The sequence below is a fragment of the Anomaloglossus baeobatrachus genome, chromosome 4 (assembly GCF_048569485.1).
Source record: "Anomaloglossus baeobatrachus isolate aAnoBae1 chromosome 4, aAnoBae1.hap1, whole genome shotgun sequence".
Taxonomy (NCBI): Eukaryota; Metazoa; Chordata; class Amphibia; order Anura; family Aromobatidae; genus Anomaloglossus; species Anomaloglossus baeobatrachus.
The window spans coordinates 655690355-655707616 of NC_134356.1; the positions used below are offsets into that span (position 1 = coordinate 655690355).

Consider the following 17262-nt stretch of genomic DNA (forward strand, 5'->3'; position numbering starts at 1 on the left):
AAAAAAAAATCATGCTTTTATATTTTGTTTTTACATTTTATTACCTTTTTGCAAGTAATACCGTTTTACAATTAGTACCATGTAGTAATTTTGGCCAACATCTTGTAGTAATGTTCCCATCCTGGTCCTCATCTTTTAGTAATGTTCCCCATCCAAGTCTTTTCTTGTGCCGCGCCAGTTTTCTGGAATGCACTACCCCGAAGAATGCGACTAATATCCAGCCCCCAAGTTTTTAAGCGTACATTAAAAACACATCTCTTCAGACAAGCTTATCATAACTTACTAACCTAACTCTCCCCCGTCCCACCTTCTAAGGCTGGAAACACATCTATGCGAGTAAAATCGGTCCGAGTTGGCTGAAAAAAACTCGGCTGATTTTAGTTCACGTTAGGTCAGAGTGCAATGCAACTGCACTGCGATCCTGAGATTTTTCTCATGATTGCAGTGCGTGTGTAATCCGTGTGTGATCCTTTTTTTTCTCAGCAGCTGTCATCTGCCATTCAGCTCTGCTACATGGCTGCTGACAGCAGCCACAGACAGCCATGTAGCAGAGCTGAATGGCCACTGACAGCAGACACAGACAGAGCCACACGATCAGAATGAACTCGGGTGAACTTCACCCGACTTCATTGTCATACCGTGGCTCTGTCTGTGTCGCGTTCTGATTAGCGGTCACCCGTGAAGGACTCGCTGGTGACCGCTAATCTCCTGAGTGACTGAATTGAGCAGCGCGATTAGCGCTGCCGTCACTCAGGTTACCTGCGGCCAGCTGGATCCTCCCCCCGTGACCGCAACTCACCTGTGACTTCATCGCTGTCACTCGGGTGACTTGCTGTCACTGTTGGAGGATCCAGCGGTGGCCACGAGTTACCTGACTGATATCAGCTGATCGCGCTACTCACCTCAGTTGCTGTGTGGAGGTGACAGGAGCGGCAGTGTCTTCTGCAGCTCCTGTCACCTTCATGTAGCAGAGCTGAGAGCGTCGAGGGACCTCCGTGGATTACGTCGGACAAGGATGGGTTTTTTGCGTACTTAATAAAGTGGTGAACGAGGGTCTTTGTTATTGTTTATTATTTCAAATAAAGGTTTTTTTCACTGTGTGTGTTTATTAACTTTAAATTACAGGTTAATCATTGGGGGTGTCTCATAGACGCCTGCAATGATTAATCTAGGATTTAGTGGCAGCTATGGGCTGCCATTAACTCCTTATTACCCCGATTACCAACGCACCAGGGCAAATTGGGAAGAGCCGGGTACAGTCCCAGAACTGTCGCCTATAATGTATGCGGCAATTCTGGGCGGCTGCTGACTGATATTGTTAGGCTGGCGGGCTCCCCATCCTGAGAATACCAGCCTTCAGCTGTATGGCTTTATCTGGCTGGTATCAAAATTGGGGGGTACCACACGCCGTTTTTTTTAATTAATTATTTATTTTACTGCTCAGCATAGACACGCCCACAGGCTGCTGTGATTGGTTGCAGTGAGACAGCTGTCACTCAGCGTGGGGGCGTGTCTGACTGCAACCAATCATAGGCGCCGGTGGGCGGGGAAAGCAGGGAATACGAGATTGAATAATGAGCGGCCGGCTTTTTCAAAAGAGAAGCCGCAGAGCAGTGTGAACGCCGTGCAGCGCCGCACCGGGGATCGGGGAGTATGAGAGAGGGGGGCAGAGGGATAGACCGACATGGACAGAGATGGTGACCGACCAACAGACCGACCGACAGAGAGAATAGAGAGCGAGAGGGAGAGACCGACTGACAGAGAATAGTGATTGACAGACATTGTGAGACATCACTCGTTTCCAGTGTTTTAGGAAACATGCGAGAAATGTATTTAGAAAATTGGATGTCACTAGGATGGTGTGAGTGCCGTCCCGTGACATCCGATTTTTTTTTTTACACGCTCCCATAGACTTGCATTGGAGAGACTCGCAGTAGAAACTTGCAAAAAAGCAGCATGCTGCGATTTTTTTTTTTTTCTCAGTCCGATTTGGACTGAGAAAAAAATTGCAAATGCGAGCTGAATCATTCACTAACACATGTCCGATTCCAATGCGAGATTTTCTCGCATTGCTCTACTGCGAGAAACTCGCAAGTGAGAAGCAGCCCTAAATGCTACTCGTAACCTTCTCTCTCCTGTTTCTGTCCTCACATCCTACATACAACCAATAGCACGTAAGGGCACCCAAAAGGTTACTGCCTACTGACCAGATCATTCATCTTTATATGTAGCCAATTAACTAGCATAACAATGTCCGGCCAGATCTACAAGTGTGCTTCACCTCTTGTGTTCCCCTTCTTCCCCATAGATTGTAAGCTTTCGAACAGGGCCCTCATTCCTACTGTAGCTGTTGAATTATGTACTATTTTGTTTTGTATTTGTCTATACAACCCCCACCGGATTGTAAAGTGCTGCGGAATATGTTGGCGCTATATAAATAAACTTTATTATTAATTATTATTGTCCTGTTTCCCTTCTTGTAGCAATGTGCACCATCCTGGTCCCCATCCTGTAATAATATGCCCATGCTTGTCCTCATCCTGTAGAAATGTCCCCATCCTGGTTCCCTATTGTGGAATTCTACACATACATACATACATACATACATACATACATACATACATACACACACACACACACACACACACACACACACACACACACACCCTGCCCTGTGCAGCCACACACACGCACACACACCCTGCCCTGTGCAGCCACACACACACGCACACACACACCCTGCCCTGTGCAGCCACACACACACGCACACACACACACACACACACACACACCCTGCCCTGTGCAGCCACACACACACACACACACACACACACCCTGCCCTGTGCAGACACATACACACCCTGCCCTGTGCAGCCACACACACACACCCTGCCCTGTGCAGTCACACACACCCTGCCCTGTGCAACCACGCACACACACACACACACACACACCCTGCCCTGTGCAACCACACACACACACCCTGCTCTGTGCAACCACACAGACACACCCTGCTCTGTGCAACCACACACACCCTGCTCTGTGCAACCACACACACACACACACACCCTGCTCTGTGCAACCACACACACACACACCCTGCTCTGTGCAACCACACACACACACACACACACTGCCCTGTGCAGCCACACACACACACACACACACACCCTGCCCTGTGCAGCCATACACACACCCTGCCCTGTGCAGCCACACACACACCCTGCCCTGTGCAACCACACACACACACCCTGCCTTGTGCTGCCACACACACACACACACACACACACACACCCTGCCCTGTGCAGCCACACACACACACACCCTGCCCTGTGCAACCACACACACACACCCTGCCTTGTGCTGCCACACACACACATACACACACACACACCCTGCCCTGTGCAACCACACACACACACACACACACACACACCCTGCCCTGTGCAACCACACACACACACACACACCCTGCCCTGTGCAACCACACACACACACACACACACACACACACACCCTGCCCTGTGCAACCACACACACACACACCCACCCTGCCCTGTGCAACCACACATACACCCTGCCTTGTGCAGCCACACACACACACACACACCCTGCCCTGTGCAACCACACATACACCCTGCCTTGTGCAGCCACACACACACACACACACCCTGCCCTGTGCAACCACACACATACACCCTGCCTTGTGCAGCCACACACACACACACCCTGCCCTGTGCAACCACACACATACACCCTGCCTTGTGCAGCCACACACACAGACACACACACCCTGCGGAATATTATACCAAAATAAAGTGATAGATGCAGAGAAAAATATTTTTTAATAAAAACTTAAACCTTTTATTACACATCAAAAAAAAGAAGACACAATCAATTTTTGTATATCAACCACAGGGATAAATCCACCTAACAGAGACACTAGCTATGCCGGGTGATGTTAAAAGCTCAAACAATCCTCAATTATTAGCATAGCGGTAAATGCCATCAAAAGAACATCAAATGGACTGTCGCATGTAGAAAGAGAAATATGCACATGCACATACTGTATATAGTATCTAGGTCAAAAATACAGAATACAATAGAGGCACAATTATACTAGAACTACCGAGGCATTAATGTCAATAAATACCAATAAAGTAATAAATAGACCTATGCATGATATTCCATACAAATTATTATGGCATATGAGTTGGAACATCAAATATGACCATTAAATGAATACATAAAGTTAAAAGCGCATTTAATATAAATATAGCCAAATGTAAAAAGTGAGTAGTGCATAAGGATATTATTAATTGCCACAGCGTAGCTAAGTGCAACAATGTATACGGACCCAAACTCAGATGTAATATATTGAAACAGTGCAAAAATGCTGAAAGTGCACGTGCATAGATATAGTATTTAATTCCACTGAATACACTCATGCACTAATGCATACATAAATCACAGGCAAAAAAAACGCCACCACCTATTTTCACATCAAGATATCAGAATGACACAGTGATTGCATCGACCTCCTGATGAACCGCAAGGGGAAACGCGTCGAGGCGTGATTCCGTACATCTAATTGATAACTAGCCCCCTGATATTTTGTGCCCTGTTTGTTTGAGCACTGTTTGCACTTTAAATTAGGCATGAGCACTTTTTCAATTTTTGAAGTGCAAATCAGGGGTAGCTAGGGAGAGTCGTTGAGGAGTGGGGCGCCATATCGATTTCTATAGTGTGCCGATCTCCGCTGCTAGGTAGTGTACAGGAGGGAGGATTCATTATAGGGCATAACTAGCTCTCCTCCTATTTCTGTGCACCATTTTTAGAGTACCTCTCTGTGATATTTTTTGACATTTTGAGAATTTATTATAGAAAGTATTTATTGTGTCGTCTATTTGATTTTTAATGTAATATATTAAAGAGATGTTTTTAGGAAAGGTTCTTTATTAGTTATGGAATGGAAGATGGTCACAAGTATAGGAAATGAATGCGGTGCAGGAGCATGGGATCTGACAACTAGCTAGACAGACAGGACACTGACTAACTGAAGGTGTTGCGCAGGCACCGTCCCTAATAGGAAGGTGCCTTAAATAATCCTGCCTCTCAGCCATGGGTTGAGAAGCATTTACTGGAAATAGCACGCCGACCCATTAAGAGGAGGGCTGGTGTGTGCACGTACTAAGTGCACTACTGGGGATCCTGTGTGTGCGGAGTACATAAGCCCCGGGAGGAGAGGGAGGTAGGAGAGCCCGTAGGTCACCGCAGGGCAGTTGGGAAAGACGGGACATGGCTATGGCGGTAAGCAAGTCGGCATCCCTGCAGGGACTCCAGCACTAAAATTTCCATATTCAGTAATACCTTGACTTAAGAGTGCATCAAGTTGCGAATTTTTCAAGATCTGAGCCACTGCTCTGTATCTTTTTTGCTTCATGATGCAAGTAGAAATGTGAGGTACGAGCAGCTTATACTCTCCCTCTCTCCGATGCCCAGCAGTGTGGCATCCTCTTCTCATGCAGACACCTGATCAGCATGTGAGACCACGTCAGCTGATCAGCGTGTGAGGGTGCAGTTGACTGCACTGCATGAGTTGAGGATGCCATGCTTCGGGGGACTTGAGGGAGGGTGAGTATAATCATTTTTTTTAAATTGTACAGCATGATGGGAGCCATGTACCAAGATGGGGGCGCCATGTACCAGGAAGGGGGATGATATGTATCAGAATAGAGGGTCATGTACCAGGATGGGGGATCATATGTACCAGGATGGGGGATCATATGTACCAGGTTGAGGCCATGTACCAGCATTGGGGGCCATGTACCAAGATGGCGGTCATGTACGAGGATGGGATGGCCATGTACCAGGGTGGGAGGCCATGTACTAGTGTGGGAGATCATACGTACCAGGATGAGGCATTGTACCAGGATGAGGATGATATCTACCAGGATTGAAGCCTATCTACCAGGATGAGGATCATATATACCAGGATGGGGGTCATGTACCAGATGGGGGATCATATATACAGTACCAGGATGGGTGGGGCCATGTACCAGGATGGGTGGGGCCATGTACCAGAATTGTGGGCCATGTACCAGGGTGGGAGGCCATGTACCAGGGTGGGAGGCCATGTACCAGGGTGGAAGGCCATGTACTAGGGTGGGAGATCATACGTACCAGGATGGGGCCATGTACCAGGATGAGGATAATATTTACCGGGATTGGGGCCTACATACCAGGATGAAGATCATATATACCAGGATGGGGGCCATGTACCAGGTTGGGGGATTATATATGCAGTACTAGGATGGGTGCCCTATACCAGGATGGGGGCCATAAGCAGGGGCTGACACGGATTAATAGCATGGCATAAGAGCAAATTGAGTTAAGAGCTCGGTCACAGAACAAATTAAACTCATAAGTCAAGGTATTACTGTAGTATAATAAATATTTTTCTAATATAAATTTGGTATTTGCTAGAAAAACATTTTCACAGGTTATTCCAACATTGAAAAATGTCCATGGTTGGGGGGGAAACCTGGTACCCACTGCTCTAAATAGCCCTGTCGAGATGGAGAGGTGCTACTGCTCAATTCATTCTCTATAGTGCAAATTACATTTTTAGTACAAATTCCCTACAAAATCCTCAGCCGTATAATAAGTAGTGTATGAGAAGAACACTTTGAGCATAGACAGATCCATGCGCTGTGCATTTGTGATATATACTGCTAAGGCTATACGCTCTAATATACCCAGGGGGGAGAGTGCACCGCTTACTGCTGGAAAAGCTTTCAAACATAAACCACAGAAGCGTAGGTTAATGTTATGTTTTCTTTCCAGTTGCCAAAATTCAGCTTACTGACTCCTGTCATCAAAACAAACCCTTCCTCTAATCATTACAAATTTTGATGATGAAAGCTAATTACTAATGCAGAGGCCGAACCGCGGACACTCGGGATTCAATTAGCGGAACAGAAAACAGATATTTGGAATCCTAATATCCTCAAACAAAACCTTCAAAGTCCAGACTCCCAGGGCTGTATCTGTCAAATCTGTATCCTATAGAAAAAGGCAGCTATGCATTCCCTATCGATCCTATATAGCGCAGTATGTCTTCTGGATATGTCTCCTGATTCCATCTGTGTCTATACCCTCGTGATTGCATTAGGCCGTTATATTGCATCCAAGAAATTAATGCATTAACCATACCAGCTACGAGAGAGAAAAAAAAACGTAGGATATTTATATATAACACTTAATTATTCATGAAAACGCTTTAAGCAATTATACACAAATAATAAAGCAGATATATAGAAGCTAAAAAATAGCAATGTGGCTCGTGCAATAATCTACTGCTTTACTATGTATCCATTGAAAAAAAAGTCAAACAGGTATTCTCTATAATCTGTGTTTACAGAACCAAACAAATGTTATCTGTGGTTGAACCCAGCAGCCAGGTTTGAGTTTCCCTGCTTCACCACTAAATTAAGGGTACCTTCACACTTAGCGATGCAGCAGCGATCCGACCAGCGATCTGACCTGGTCAGGATCGCTGCTGCATCGCTACATGGTCGCTGGTGAGCTGTCAAACAGGCAGATCTCACCAGCGACCACTGAACAGCCCCCAGCCAGCAGCGACGTGCAAGCGACGCTGCGCTTGTACGGAGCCGCCGACTGGAAGCTGCGGAGACTGGTAACTAAGGTAAACATCGGGTATGGTTACCCGATGTTTACATTAGTTACCAGCGCTGTGTGCAGGGAGCAGGGAGCCGCGCACACTGAGCGCTGGCTCCTTGCTCTCCTAGCTGCTGTACACATCGGGTTAATTAACCCGATGTGTACAGCAGCTACATGTGCAGAGAGCCGGAGCCGGCAGCACAGGCAGCGTGAGAGCTGCGGAGGCTGGTAACTAAGGTAAATATCGGGTAACCACCTTGGTTACCCGATGTTTATCTTGGTTACAAGCTTACCTCAGCTGTCAGACGCCGGCTCCTGCTCCCTGCTCGCTTCATTTGTCGCTCTCTCGCTGTCACACACAGCGATGTGTGTGTCACAGCGGGAGAGCGGCTTTGAAGAAAACGAACCAGGGCTGTGTGTAACGAGCAGCGATCTCGCAGCAGGGGCCAGATCGCTGCTCAGTGTCACACACAGCGAGATCGCTAATGAGGTCACTGCTGCGTCACAAAAAGCGTGACTCAGCAGCGATCTCGGCAGCGAGCTCGCTGTGTGTGAAGCACCCCTAAGTATGACACAATCCCTACTGAATCAATTAGCATCATATATACTAGCTGTAGCACCCGGCATTGCCCGGGATAGTAACTGTGTCTCTGTTTCTCTCCCAGTCTCTGTCTCCCCCTCTGTCTGTCTCTATCTCTTTGTCTGCCTCTTTCCTTGTCTGTTTGTCTCTTTCCCTGTCTGTCTCTCTCTTTCCCTATCTTACCTTGTCTGTCTCTCTTTCACTGTCTCTTTCACTGTCTGTCTGTCTCTTTTCACTGTCTGTCGCTTTCCTTGTCTGTCGCTTTCCCTGTCTGTCGCTTTCCCTGTCTGTCGCTTTCCCTGTCTGTCGCTTTCCCTGTCTGTCGCTTTCCCTGTCTGTCGCTTTCCCTGTCTGTCGCTTTCCCTGTCTGTCGCTTTCCCTGTCTGTCGCTTTCCCTGTCTGTCGCTTTCCCTGTCTGTCGCTTTCCCTGTCTGTCTCTATTTGTCTCTTTCCCTGCTATATTTTTTCCTGTCTGTCTCTTTCCCTGCTGTATTTTTTCCTGTCTGTCTCTTTCCCTGTGTCTTTCCCTGTCTTTGTCTCTTTCCCTGGCTGCATTGTGACATGCCAACATTCCATTTAAGGGCGTGGCTGTGCATTTTTCTGAAGTTCCAGCCGTATTGTGGCTCCTAGCTCCATTGACTTTAATGGAGGCAGGTTTTTGGCGAATAACTGTAAAGCGCGAGGTTAAAATTTTCCCTTGAAACAGACAGTCTATGATGTTCCCTGAGTCAAATGGAGTGTCTGTACAAAATTTTGTGATTGTACATGCTTTCCTTTAGCGGACACACACACGCACGCGCACACACACAGTACATACATCATACACTCAGCTTTATATATTAGATATAATGCATGGACATGCGTTGTCCACCACATATGGAGAAATGCTTCCACCTTCCTGGTGCTTCACTCTTCCAGGTTCTCTTTATCACCAGATTTCCTGATATTCCTCTATAATAAAATATATAATATATAAAAATGTTACAAAGTGTAAAAAGAAAGGGAAAACATAACATTTCTCAATATCACAATCTATGACTCCATATATCCTTCTCTACACTGAAGATCAAAATTAGAGCACAATAAATGATCGCTTGCTTATAATGTAATCTACATTGATGACCATGCTCCGGTTTCCTGTAAGGGGTGCACCATGCCACTAGAGCAGTGTTTTACCAAAGATCCAAAGTTTATTGACATAAAACCTTTATTTTGTCCAAAACGTGATGATGAGAATTAGAGAACAGCAATGACTGCAGCACGGAGAGAGATGATCAGTAAATGTTCTGCAGATAACAGCAGTCACCAATCAGTAGGACGTGCATCGGCCGTCGCCGTGAATGACTTCAGCACATCTGCGGCCACAGGACATCACTAGTCTCTCACACTGCTCCGGTGGGATTTTGGTCCACTCTTCCACAGTTCTTTGACTGTTGTGGGTGTTTTGGCCATAACTTTGTCACCAAAGATTTTCCAGAGGTTTTCTATTGGGTTTAGATCAGGACTCTGGGCTGTAGTCATTTCATTGTTTCTTGGAACTGCTTTCCCCGATTTGCTGTGTGACAGGGGACATTGTCCTGCATGAAAATTACTAGCTGATTGAGTGATAAATGCAAGTAAGGAGCCATGTGTTGTTGAAGAAGTTTCTGATCCACACTTGCATTCACTCTGCCATGTAGCTGTATGAGAGGTCCAACTCCTGCTGCAGAAAACATTTCCCAAACCCTGACACTTCCTCCACCATCTTTCACTGACTTCTTAACACACTTTGGGTTCAGTCTTTCCCCAGTTTGTTGATGAACATAATGTTTTCCATCAGACTCAAATAAATAAATAAAACTTGCTTTGATCACTAAAATGATCTGTGGAGCCTTCTCCTCTGTCCACACAACATGCTGCTCACCAAAGGCGAGTCTAGCCTTTTTGATTCTTTCTGCTAATGAGAGGTTTGGTCACTGCAGAGTGGGCTTTCAGTCCAAATGCTCTTAAACGTCGTGACACAATATGACGAGACAGATCCTTACCCTGTCCAGTGCTAAACGTCTGAGCAATTCAAGCTGCAGTGGTGAAACAATTACCCATGGAGAGTCTCCGCAACATACTGTCCTCACTTGCATTTGTTTTTCGAGGGCGACCAGCCTTCTCAGGGGACTTGAAAGTGTTTGTAATCTTTTAAAGGTGCAATATTCTCAAAATCACAGACATGGAACGACCAACTTCTCTTGATATGACTGATAGGGTCACCCCTGTGGCCTTCATCTGGACAACCTGCTGCTGGAGGGTTTCAGTCACTTTAGAACAGCACACCATTTCTGCAGTCACTGGAAACTGGAAAGTTAGGCTGCCAGTTAAATTGGGTTTGTCTGATAATTAAGGATATTAGCACCAGGTGCCGGATTAACAACAATAACTTGCAGGTATCTGAAAGTGTTCTCTAAGTTTGATCACTGTCTTTTCCATTTATCCCCTTTACATTTTTATTATGTGCTTTACAATGAATTAAATTTATGAAATAAGCGGAAAATACTGCGAGTTTACTCATGTTAGGATATAATCACATAGGAAGACACAATGACTGAAACATTTAGTAGATTGTGTGCTGTTCTCTAATTTTGATCTTCATTGTATATCTACCCCTATTACGCCATATATCCTCTCCTATATCTCCTCTTAAATCCATATTTTCTCCCTATATCTCTTCCTATTACTCCATATATCCTCAATATCTCTCCTCTGTTACTCCATATATCCTGTCTTGTATCTCTTCCTAATTACTCCATATAATACTGTATATATCTCCTGCTATTACTCCATATCTCCTCCCCTATGTCTCCTCCTATTACTCCATATATCCTCCCTATATCTCCCCCTATTACTACATATATCCTCTCCTATATCTTTCTGTTACTCCATATACAGTGCCTACAAGTAGTATTCAACCCCCTGCAGATTTAGCAGGTTTACACATTCGGAATTAACTTGGCATTGTGACATTTGGACTGTAGATCAGCCTGGAAGTGTGAAATGCACTGCAGCAAAAAAGAATGTTATTTCTTTTTTTATTTTTTTTTTAAATTGTGAAAAGCTTATTCAGAGGGTCATTTATTATTCAACCCCTCAAACCACAAGAATTCTGTTTGGTCCCCCTAAAGTATTAAGAAGTATTTCAGGCACAAAGAACAATGAGCTTCACATGTTTGGATTAATTATCTCTTTTTCCAGCCTTTTCTGACTAATTAAGACCCTCCCCAAACTTGTGAACAGCACTCATACTTGGTCAACATGGGAAAGACAAAGGAGCATTCCAAGGCCATCAGAGACAAGATCGTGGAGGGTCACAAGGCTGGCAAGGGGTACAAAACCCTTTCCAAGGAGTTGGGCCTACCTGTCTCCACTGTTGGGAGCATCATCCGGAAGTGGAAGGCTTATGGAACTACTGTTAGCCTTCCACGGCCTGGACAGCCTTTGAAAGTTTCCACCCGTGCCGAGGCCAGGCTTGTCCGAAGAGTCAAGGCTAACCCAAGGACAACAAGGAAGGAGCTCCGGGAAGATCTCATGGCAGTGGGGACATTGGTTTCAGTCAATACCATAAGTAACGTACTCCACCGCAATGGTCTCCGTTCCAGACGAGCCCGTAAGGTACCTTTACTTTTAAAGCGTCATGTCAAGGCTCGTCTACAGTTTGCTCATGATCACTTGGAGGACTCTGAGACAGACTGGTTCAAGGTTCTCTGGTCTGATGAGACCAAGATCGAGATCTTTGGTGCCAACCACACACGTGACGTTTGGAGACTGGATGGCACTGCATATGACCCCAAGAAAACCATCCCTACAGTCAAGCATGGTGGTGGCAGCATCATGCTGTGGGGCTGTTTCTCAGCCAAGGGGCCTGGCCATCTGGTCCGCATCCATGGGAAGATGGATAGCACGGCCTACCTGGAGATTTTGGCCAAGAACCTGCGCTCCTCCATCAAGGATCTTAAGATGGGTCGTCATTTCATCTTCCAACAAGACAACGACCCAAAGCACACAGCCAAGAAAACAAAGGCCTGGTTCAAGAGGGAAAAAATCAAGGTGTTGCAGTGGCCTAGTCAGTCTCCTGACCTTAACCCAATTGAAAACTTGTGGAAGGAGCTCAAGATTAAAGTCCACATGAGACACCCAAAGAACCTAGATAACTTGGAGAAGATCTGCATGGAGGAGTGGGCCAAGATAACTCCAGAGACCTGTGTCGGCCTGATCAGGTCTTATAAAAGACGATTATTAGCTGTAATTGCAAACAAGAATTATTCCACAAAATATTAAACCTAGGGGTTGAATAATAATTGACCCACACTTTTATGTTGAAAATTTATTAAAATTTAACTGAGCAACATAACTTGTTGGTTTGTAAGATTTATGCATCTGTTAATAAATCCTGCTCTTGTTTGAAGTTTGCAGGCTCTAACTTATTTGCATCTTATCAAACCTGCCAAATCTGCAGGAGGTTGAATACTACTTGTAGGCACTGTATCCTCAATATCTCTCTTCCTGTTACTCCTCTCCTGTATCTCTTCCAATTACTCCATATATCCATCTTTATCTCCTGCTATTTCTCCATGTCTCCGCCCCTATATCGCCTCCTATTACTCCAAATATCCTCCCTATATCTCCTCCTATTTCTCCATATATCCTCCCCTATATCTCCTTTTATTCCATATATCCTTCTTAAATCTCCTCCTCCATATATCCTCTCCTATATCTCCTCCTAATACTCCATATATCCTTCCTATATTTCCTCCTATTACTCCATATATCCTGTCTATATCTCCTCCTATTACTCCATATACCCTCCTGACGCACCCACGGGGTCAGAGGTCACCCGTCACTGGGCCGTGGTTCTTCTCTAGGGTCGCCGCTGTGGCCTTGCCCGGTTCCGTTACCCCGGTGGTGTCAAAGGCTGGTGACGGAGATGATGAGGGTAGTTGTTCGTGACCAGTTATTAGCCGCCGTTGCGGGAGGTCCCTCTTCTGGGGCGGATGGTGACGCAGCCTGGGTGTTGCAGCTCTCCACAGGTAGAGCTAGGCTCCAGTGAGGATGATGATGGTGGTCGTAGTCGCCTATGACGGAAAGGTTGCAAGCACCGCCAGTAATAGAACGACACAGAGGGTGCAGTTCAAGTTCTTTTTACTCATTGGACAAATGCTGCTGTTTGAGTACAAGGCTACGCTGTGATGGGCTTCAACCGATCCCGTATACTTCAGAGGTCGAGGCCGGTGTTTTCTTCTGTGCGTCTCGTTTCGATGGTTTCCCTCCACCCCAGCTCCTGGGCCGTGGAACGGGTCACATGTCCCTTCTGCACTCACCATGAACTGTTGTGAATAAGTTTTCCAGTTTGGGGCTCCCTCTTGTGGTCAGTGCTGGCAGTGCAGTTGATTTGTGGAATGAAATCCACACACCTGTACAGGACTGGCAATCAGGGTCAGATTGGGACTATAGTAGTTTTCTCTTGTTACTTGATGGTGCTCAATGGTCTCCTGTGTGTTAAGTACATTCTGTAACCAGCCCTGCTCACTACCAGAACTCTTCTCAGATAAGTGGTCTTTGTACCTCTGCTGTTTGTTTTCCACTTTCTTGTTTTTTTCTGCTTTGATACTAATGCTTGATTCCTATTTTTTTTCTGAGTGGAGTTCTTGGTGGAATGGGATCATTCCCTGCTGGGAGTGTACTTAGCTCCATGATTCTGCAAGGTATTGGGTTTGTCATGCTTTGTATTATTTCAGTCCCTCATCTGTATTAGTTTTCTTGGATCCCAGTAACATTTGAGTGCTGATACAGTGGGGAAGAGGTTGTGTGACCTCAGGATTTTTCTATATCAGAAGTGCTGGTATTTATTAGGGTTTTTTATGGTTGCAGACAGTGCTCCTTCCTATCCTTTCCTATAAAGATTTTGGGCCTCACCTTTGCTGAATCTGTCTTTTCTAGCTTTGTATTGTGTTTTTCTATATCACCGTAGCCTTTATATGTGGGGGGCTATCTATCTATCTTTGGGGAGTGCTCCGAGGCAGATCAGCTTTCTTATATCTCTATCTGTGAGAATATTTAGTTCTCCGGCTGTGTCGAGACAACTAGGTCATCGTAGGCTTGTCCCATGGCTACTTCTAGTTGTGTGTCAGGACTAGGTCTGCAATCCGTTAAGGTTCCAGACACTCTTTTACCATTTGGGATTCGCATTTTTTGATTCTCCTCGGTCACTGAATCATAACAGCGAACCCTGGGATTCCCCTTCTTTCCTAAGAACCCGGGTCGAGCCTCCAGCTCCAGGCCACGGGCCCCGAACTATCCATGTCTCCTCTTGCTAGTCCCTGAGTCCGACCTTGCTCGGACGCTGTCCGGTTCTAACGGCCTGAGTGCTCACTCCTGGTCCTGGGCCAAACTCTTCCAGCCGCCCATCCCCAGGACCTTTGGAGCTCTCCTTCTCACTGCTTTCTCCTTAGACTGTCACTTCCTGTCTGTGCGGTACCCCTGAGTCTTCCGACGCCACAGGGTATTGCATCTGATTTAAGGTGCAATACTCCTCCTGGGTAAGGAAGAGGTTAGCCACTGGTTTTCACTTACACAACACGCACAGCTCAGGTGCTTTCCCGCTGGAACTGGGCTAAAGGTGGTCACCATAACAACTGGTTTTTCCCAGCCACCAGTGAGTCATCAGGAAGGTGGGGGCAGCACAGGGGAAGTGAGAGAACACACAGTTTTTACCTTAGAATAGTCTGAGACTCAGAACACAGTCGCTGTGGAGAGCGCTTCAGAGCTTCCACAGTTAGGATCGGGCAGACTGGAAGGAGCAGGGGTCGACAGTGGAGGAGCTGGCTGACCGGTAGCTCCTGTGAGACGAAGGAGAAACATGGTTGCCAATGGGAGCGCTTCATTGCTCCCTTGGAACCGGCACAGTGCAGGGTGCAGAGCCCTAGGGTGGAACATACTCTCCATTGGACCACCAGACTCTGCAGGTCAGGGGGATTCCACATCCCTCTGGCAACCACAAGATTCCGGAGCACAGTAGCACATAGGGTCCGGAGTCGTGATTACAGTCAGGCCCCACAGTGGATCCACGCCACCTGCACACGGGACAGGAACTCACTAAACAGGGGTCCCCAAGTACTTCAGGTCACGGGGATCCACACTAAACAGCGCAAGGAGGAAGGGCCCACAGACTACCGCACCGGTTTTGACCTTTGACTTACCCGGGATCAGCTGGAGTCCATCGCAGCGGAGACTGGTGCCTCCGGGCAATCCACGAACTGTGAGTAAAAGACCTGAAACCACAACTTCTGTGTCACTCCTTTATTGCCGGTGCCCCGCGCTTCGGCACCAACGGCCACTGCTACCCCCTCGTCATCCTCCCTGGGGCCTAGATTCACCTGTGGGAAGCTGAACTATCCTAGCTGCAACACCACCCGCCCCAGAGGACAGCGACCGCAGCAGTGGCTAATCCCTGGCCGCATACCGCAGGTGGCGTGACGAGACAACTACTACTCCCAACATTCTTCATCCCCATCATCCCATGCATCCCTCTTTGTGGACACCTCGGTGTCACGAAACCGGGCAGGGCAACCTGTGACATCCCCTGACCCTTTACCGGCCCAGTGATGAGTATTTCCCCAAGGCCCTGTGGGGTGCTCTACTTTTCTGTGTGAAACTGAAACTCTGTGTGAGATGGCTTCTCACTACCCCTGTGGAAGCCCGCCCCCCGGGTTGCTGAACTAGTGGGCAAGTGGTCCCATACCTCATGATGGCCACCCCAGCACCTACCCTAGCCCAGTCCCAGTGGAAGAGCTCCCGTGTTGTGTTGGATGAGTGTTTTGGTGGTGGTTACTGGTGACAACCTCCTCCGTATCCGAGATAAATACCGCACATCGGGTGAGGTGCAGTACCCTGTGGCACCTGAAGCCGCAGGGGTGCCACACTCCCTCTATCTCCTCCTATTACTACATATATCCTCCCTATATCTCCTCCTATTACTCCATATATCCTCCCTATATCTCCTCCTATTACTCCATATATCCTCCCCTATATCTCCTCCTATTACTCCATATATCCTCCCTATATCCCCTCCTATTACTCCATATATCCTCCCTATATCCCCTCCTATTACTCCATATATCCTCCCTATATCTCCTCCTATTACTCCATATATCCTCCCTATATATCCTCCTATTACTCCATATATACTCCCCTATATCGCCTCCTGTTACTCCATATATCCTCCCTATATCTCCTATTACTCTGTATCCCCCCTTCTTCATTACTCCATATCGCTGCACTATATAACCTCCTGTAACCCCTTATGGCTCCTCCTTGCGCTCTGTATACCCCTTTGCATAGCTCCTCCTGTACATCACCTCCCCTAATTAAATGCGAGGCCCCTCTCCTAGGAGTGAATGGATTTTAATAAGATATCCTCCTTACACACCTCCTGTCTCTCCTGCTCCTGTCTCTCCCCTATAAGGAGAAAGCACACACCACAGATAACAGACAGTCAACAAAGGATTCCCTGTCAATTGGTTTTCTCCAGGAGACAGTCAGTGTCATAGATGCAGCCTGAACGCTAACATCTTCCCTTGCAAGGTAGGACCCTCTGCTTTGCTCACCCTCCAACCCCTCATTATAATTTATTCTCTGCAAGACTAAACGCTAAACATTTGGCTTCCTTGCGCCTCGCCAGCGGCTGTACTAGTAGGATGCTCTGGAAAGAATAGAGCAAGCGTGCTAGCAGCAGTGGAGAAGCTGGAGAGCATCCTGCCGCAGCTGGATCATTCCTTTTCTCGCTGTTTTCTGCATTTACACTTGTTTACACCGAGAGGAACCCCATAGTCTCCCCGTTGCTCTGCGCGGATTAGCAAGAAGTTGCCTAATTTGGCTTGGAAGAACCTGCTACATAGTATATATTCAATAGTGGTTCCCATACAACGGATCATTACACTGCACCATTTCTCAAATGCATGGTCCTCCTGTGCTGC

At 46.8% G+C, this 17262-nt stretch overlaps 1 protein-coding gene across 1 annotated transcript in view; it reads left to right on the forward strand.

The window, feature by feature from the left end:
- The first annotated feature begins 16765 nt into the window (after positions 1 to 16765).
- Positions 16766 to 17262, forward strand: part of PDE4A (phosphodiesterase 4A) — a 1076361-nt gene continuing 1075864 nt past the window's right edge. The window contains exon 1 of the mRNA XM_075346506.1: positions 16766 to 16870. The gene's annotated coding sequence lies outside the window, so the exon portion shown is untranslated. The remainder of the gene's footprint in view (positions 16871 to 17262) is intronic.